The sequence below is a fragment of the Erythrolamprus reginae genome, chromosome 3 (genome assembly GCF_031021105.1).
Source record: "Erythrolamprus reginae isolate rEryReg1 chromosome 3, rEryReg1.hap1, whole genome shotgun sequence".
NCBI classification, from domain to species: Eukaryota; Metazoa; Chordata; class Lepidosauria; order Squamata; family Dipsadidae; genus Erythrolamprus; species Erythrolamprus reginae.
In genome coordinates this window covers 226,519,160-226,526,504 of record NC_091952.1, presented here as the reverse complement: position 1 = coordinate 226,526,504, position 7,345 = coordinate 226,519,160, and positions in this window count along the sequence as shown.

Sequence of the window (7,345 nt, the reverse complement as noted above, 5' to 3'; positions counted from 1 at the left end):
TTCCCTCCCCACGTGGTGCAGGTAAAGGCTGGAAGAGACACCTGAGCGAGCCCCGCCCCGTTGGCTCTTGCCCATCGGGACGTGGCAATAAGAGGGGACGGGCTACAAGCTCGGTGTAGATGCGGACGGGAAGAGCGCGGCTGCCTGGAGGGTTAGTGAAGCGTGCAGGATGTGGGGGGGGTGTCGTGTCAAAGGGACTGTCAGTGTAAACCAGCTGATTGCCTTCTTGTCTGGTGTAGGGGGTCTCCAACATTGGCAACTTTGAAGACTTTTGTGGACTTCAACTCCCAGAATTCCTCAGCCAGCTTTGCTGGCTGAGGAATTCTGGGAGTTGAAGTTCACAAAGTCTTCAAAGTTGCCAGGATTGGAGATCCCTGGTCAGGGAAGGGCACTGATGGGCTCCTATGGGTCCAGGAACACAGTTCGACCCCAGAGTACCCAATTTGCACTGAAAGATGTTAAAACAATGCATAAGCCAGGCCCAAAGTGTGGTAGTAAAATTTTTGGTAGCCCATCACTGGGGAAGGGCTACCAAACATTTTACTACCACACTGCGGGCATGGCTTATTTAGGACGCCCTGCATTTTCTTTCAATATCTTTCATTGCAAATTGGGTGCTCTGGGGTGGCGCTCCATTTTCACTACCCCACTGCATTCACTCCCCACACCTCCGGGCAGTAGCACACCCCTGCCCCTGGTCTAGTGGATATTTCACTGTAATTGTTCCTCAGCAGGTGCTTTCCTGGTGTGTAAGCAGTCAGAATGGTTAAGAATGCGAGCTGGCTGGCTGGCTAGATGGATATATGGATAGAAAGAAAGAAAGAGAGAGAGAGAGAGAGAGAGAGAGAGAGAGAGAGAGAGAAAAGAAAGAAAGAAGGAAAAAGAAAGGAAAAAGAAAAAAGAGAAAGCTTTATTGGCCAAGTGTGATTGGGCACACAAGGAATTTTCATTAGTGCATATGCTCTCAGTGCACATAAAAGAAAATATATATTTATCAAGAATCATGAGATACAACACTTAATGATTGTCATAGAGGTCAAATAAGCAATCAGGAAACAATCAATATTAATAGAACTCTTAGGATACAAGCAACAAGTTATAGTCATACAGTCATAAGTGGGAGGTGGTGGTTGGGAGAGATGAGGAAAAAACTACTACTAGTAGTAGTGCAGACTTACTATGGTAAATAGTAGACTGGTGGCGTTTGGGGAAAAAACTGTTCTTGTGTCTAGTTGTTCCGGTGTGCAGTGCTCTATAGCGACGTTTTGAGGGTAGGAGTTGAAACAGTTTATGTCCAGGATGCGAGGGGTCAGTAAATATTTTCTCTTTTACTTGTGGCACAAGCTTGGCCTGGATTTTATATTGCTAATATTGTATTGCAGTTTAAACCATGCCTTGCTCTTTGGTTGGTATCCTTATGGTGGGCCCTGTTGCAAAAGTGCAAAAAGCCTTGTGATATTTCAAAAGAAGACACTTTATTATCTTTATGTTATCGATAACCATAAATTTCCAACTAAGTGAGGTGTATTTGCATTTTGCTGCAAACAGATACTATGCATAATAGTGCCTTGCTTAGTTGGACATTATGATTTTCAAAGGCTATTAAATGCAGAAAGTATATACATTGGAAATCTCACTGGAAAGGCCACTTTCATACATCTAACATGGTAGAGGTATTAAAGATAGAGACGAAGTGATTAACAAATGCATTATGATGAAAAGTCTTGGTTCCTATTTGGGTATCATTTTATTTTTATTAAATGTATAGCCTGCTTAACTGGAGAGCTTACAACTTAAAACCAACTTATTAAAAGAAAAATACAAGAGACCAAAAGCACAAAGTACATATTGTTCCTTTTTTGGGGGGGGGGGGGTTGTGTGACTGCCTGGACAAGGCCCTGCTGTTTTCTTGGCAAGAAGTGGTTTGCCATTGCCTGCTTCCTAGGACCAAGAGTGAATGACTGGCCCAAGGCTATGCAGCAGGCTTCATGCCTAAGGCAGGACTTGAGGTCATGGTGTCCCAGTTTTTAACTGGATAACTTAATCACTATACCAAATTGACTTTCTACATACTGTAGAATAGAATAGAATACTGTATTTTTTTTTTTATTGACCAAGTGTGATTGGACACAGGGAATTTGTCATGGTGATGTGGTGGACATGCCCAGAGGTAAAGAAACATTGGAAGAAAATTCAGAGATGGATAATTGAAATCATAAAACAAAAAATAGAACTAAATCCAGAACTGTTCTTGCTAGGAATTATGGATCAGAAAATAGACAAAAATAATAATTACTTTATCATACACATAAATAACTGCAGCCAGGATTACGTATGCCCAACACTAGAAAGTGGAAATAATCCCTTCAAATTCAATTATCATAACAAAAATATTAGAATGTGCGGAAATGAGCAAAGTAACCATGGAAATACAAGATAAAGAATTTTACAAAATTTGAATGAGTTGGTACGACTGCTTGGAACACAAAAGTAAAGTTAAGTAATGTGTAACATATATAAACTATAAAGAGATATGTAGATAGATAGGGATTGCATATTAAAAAGGCATAGAAAGGAGTAATAAGTAAAAATTAAGAAAGGTTTTAACCTAGATAAGTTAAAGGAAAAAGTTACAGGGATACGAAAGATACATTGATATGCAAAACTGCTAAATGAATAACAAAAAATTCTTATATGCTTTGTTAGGTTATGTCATATAATGCTGATGTTATGACTGTATGACTATATGTATATACTGTATGTATGTGTGTGTGTGTGTGTGTGTATATATATGATTCTTGACAAACGTGTCTCGTTTTTTTAAAAGATTTTTATTGAATAGTTTTTAAAAAGCAAAACATTTATTTTATAAATATATGTATGTATGTATGTATGTATGTATGTATGTATGTATGTATGTATGTATGTAGATTGTTCTGAGTTTGGGTTTTGCCCTGTGTAATATTTTGCATGTCTATGCGACGTTTCGGCGAAATCACATTCACCATCATCAGGCTGAAGTTCCAATCTTTGTGTTGTTGTAAAATGGAATATTAGCAACTGTCATTTCTTCCTAGTATATAGTGTGGGGGTGGAGATTATATATATATATATATATATATATATATATATATATATATATATATATATATATATAAACTATTCAATAAAAACCTTTTAAAAAAACAAAAGACACGTTCGTCAAGAATCATAAGGTACAACACTTAATGATAGTAATAGTCCAGATACAAATAAGCAATAGAATCATATTAAGAACCAGTCAATATAAATCTTAAGAGATACAAGCAATGTTACAGTCATAGAATCATTTGTGGGAGGAAATGGGTGATGGGAACAAGAAAATTATTGTATATAATAATTATATACTGTATTGTATACAATGCAAATAAAACCAAACAAAAAAAGGATTCCATAATTATGACCTCAAGGTCTAAGGAGCACAACAGGATCTTCAAAAATTTCCTGAATAACATAAGGGTGGGACACAGAGCCAAATCATGATGATTATTTATGTTAAAAATGAGGAAAAGAACTTGGAGAACAAGAGACACTGATAAAATGTGGAATCATGGCAGAAATAATAGGGTGTGGGAAATTCCCTCAGACTAGTTAAAATTAATGAGGCATTTATAGGGCTTCTAAACTTAGTTACTTGAAACTGAGTTTTAAAAATTTGACAGGATTACACCCAAATAAACAGGCTGACTTACAAAGACCATGTATGTTAAAGCAAGATTAAGGAACATAGAAGAACATGAAATACAATGCGGTCGCAATCTGGGGCTCTTTATGTTGGATTACAGCTCCTGTAATTTTAATTAAAATAAAAATTAATTATGAGAGCCAATTTGGTGTAGTAGTTAAGATGCAAGGCTAAAAATTCATGCAGAATGAGTGCTAGTCTTATTTTAGGCATAACACCAAATGGAGTGAAATTGGACCAATCATATACTCTCAGCCATAGGAATGAGGCAATGGCAAACTACATCCAAAAAGTTGCTAAGAAAATTGCAACTCATGGTGCCAGGAGCCAACTCTGACTTGAAGTTCAACAAATTTAGAGATGTTAAATTGGTTGTTTAAGCAGCAATGGATAAACAATCCTGATAGAGCTACTATATCCATATTAGAAAAATATAGAAAAGCTGGGCTGGCAACAATCATAGAAACATAGAAGATTTACGGCAGGAAAAGACCTCATGGTCCATATAAGTCTGCCCTTATCTCCTGTATTTTATCTTAGGATGGATATATGTTTATCCCAGGCATGTTTAAATTCAGTTACTGTGGATTTACCAACGTCTGCTGGAAGTTTGTTCCAAGCATCTACTACTATTTCAGTAAAATAATATTTTCTCACTTGCTTCTGATCTTTCCCCCAACTAACCTCAGCTGTAATCCAAGCATATGGATACTTTAGAGATAAATTGCACCTACTGTATATCATTAGTGCAATTTATCTCTAAATATAGAAATTTGTTATACTGAAATGACTGGAGTAAGTTTGTGTCAACTTTATTAAACCCCTGCCAGCAAATAAGACCTGTTTAAATGCACATAACAAACTATTGCTGATAATAGTCTTGCTTAGAGATCAAAATATATTACTGTAGAAATGCTAGAGGGCTTGAGCTATTTTCAGGTACTTGGAACAAAACTCCATTCAATTTTAGATATTTTAAGATGTTATCTGAGTCTGCTGCAGTAAAAGCAGCAAAGAGTATGTGCCCCTTTGCAAACTTTTCAATGTTGCAATCCAAACTTTTTAGTAGAGTGGGTCATGAGATAAAAGATGGTTAACTTAAAAGGGAGGAGTGTGTTGGAACAAAAAGAGCTATAATAGCTGACCAAGGCATTTGAAAAGGAGAAGTGGAGCAGGTAGCCATTGTATTATAGGGCGGCAATAGCCCTGTATTTCAGATTTAAAAACCTGCAGATTTGATATGTAAATTCCAGTGAATCTAGTAAGATTTAGTTTGGAATAAGCACAAATGGCGTTTGCTTTTAAAATTCATCCTTCTTGAGGCATAATTGCCTTTCAACTCAGCAGGTCTCGCTCCTGAGCAACTATGGATTGAATGTTAAATACCTGGAGTCTTCCAAATCTAGTTGAGTCATTGAATCATAAACTAGCTAACCACATGTTAATCCAGGGGTAGAGAACCTTGGCACTTCTGACATGTGGACTTCAACTCCCAGAATTCCTGAGCTAGCATGATTGGCTCAGAAATTCTGGGAGTTGAAGTCCACAACTCATAGAAGAGCCACCTTTGCTATCTCTGTGTGTTAATCTTATGTATTGTGGAAACATGGCCGTGATTAATTTGCTTCCCAGTGAGTTGTATTCCAGTTAATTGAGTAAGACCCCTCTCTTTATCCGAAGATGCTTTAGAGAGGGACGGCATACAAGTCTAATAAATTATTATTAATTATTAATAAGATGCGCCCTTCCCCACTTTATTTTGAAAAAAAAAAGTTAAAATTGGATCACCTGACAAAAACTGAGGACAAGCAGAGCAAAACACACCTGGAACAAGCTAGCTAACTCCAAAACTCAGCCAAGAAGCGGATGGTTGACAGCTCTGCCGTTTGAAGGAAGGGAAGCTTTGCAAGTGCGCGAGTTTGCGGAAAGAACCAGCCGGATCAAAAGGAAAGAAAAGTTAGTCTATGAAAGTTGCATCTTCCAGCAGGAGATTCTGATTTTTCTTTCTCTTTTCCTTTTTCCTTTCTTCATCTTTCTTTCCTTCCTTCCATCTTTCCTTTATCTTTCTTCCCTTCCTTTTCTTTCTTTCTTTCTTTCTTTCTTTCTTTCTTTCTTTCTTTCTTTCTTTCTTTCTTATTAGAGTTGGAAGGGACCTTGCAGGTCATCTAGTCCAATCCCCGTCTCCGCTTTTCTTCCTTCAAACCGCCGCCCTCCCCTTCCCTTCGGGTGAACAAGGCAGGCACTGGCGAATTGACTATGTTATTTACTGAGTTGTCATATACTCAGTAATACAATGAAATTAATAAAGAATGCAGATTCTAGAGGGCGAAGCCTGGGGTGGGGGTGAGCCAGGCTTTCTCCAACCAGCCCGCAACTTTGATCTTCTCCAATGGTTGGAGGCTGGCGAGGATGGTGGGAATCGGGGCCCCAGCTTGGTGGGGAAAGGCTGCCTCTTCCAAGGGAGCCCGTTTGATTTGATTGCGCAACAGATGCGCAGAAGCAACAATGTGGTGGAATTCATCGCTTCGTTTTGAACGATCCGCCAGGAGGAGCAGGTCACAAATGCATTTACAATGGTCTCTTCTTTTTTGGTCCGACGTCTCTCGCTGCGTCTGCACTTGGCAAGGGAAACCTCCAACGTCCAGCCGCGATAGAAACCGTGGTAGCCGAAAACAGGTGGCTGTGAATGGCAGCGTCGCTGCAGAACTGGGCGGTATCGGAGCCCCACCGATCCTCTCTTTCTTGCTAGGCAAAATCGTTGCAAGGAAGCGGCCAATCGTTCTAGCGCCTCTTTGCTTTGGAAGGAGGGGAGACTCTCGCTTGCTCCTCCCTCCGCGGAGTGAAAGCAGTAGCTTTCCCCCCGCCGATCGCCTGTCTGCCGTTCACGAAAGCGATCAAAAACTTCCTCCCTCCCTCCCTTCCTCCCCCCCCTCTCTCTTTTTCTTTCTTTTAAAGGGTTTTCTATTATTTATTATAAACATATAATACTCTATTCTATTATTTATTATAAACAGCAGAAAGACAACTTTTTAAAACTTTAAATACGTTTACACAGACACAGCCCTCTACTCCTCCACTCTCAACAGAATACCCTACTACGCAACTAGATTTATAATCCTAGGTTTAGACATCTTAGAACTACACGACCTAAGCATAGCCCGTGAAATCATCTGCTACGTTCTTCCTGTCAACGACTACTTCAGCTCCAACCACAACAACACACGAGCACACAAGATACAAACTTAAACTGCTCTAAACTCCACTGCAGGAAATACTTTAGTAACCGAGAAGCTGATGCATGGAACTCACTACCAGACTGTAGTATCATCACCTAACCCTCAGACTACCCCTTAGACCAGTTTTTCCCAACCTTCAAGTTGCCAAGGTTGGAAAACCCTGCCTTAGACTATCCACTATTGACCTCACCCAATTCCTAAGGTAGGTAAGGGTTGTCAGTAAGTGCACCAGTGCCTTCCGCCTCCTGTCCTAATGTTTCTATTTCACTAGTATCATGTACTGTATATAATATTGCTATATCTTTGTATACCACCAATACCTACTTGACAAAATAAACAATAGAATGGAATAGAATTCTTTATTGGCCAAGTGTGATTGGACACA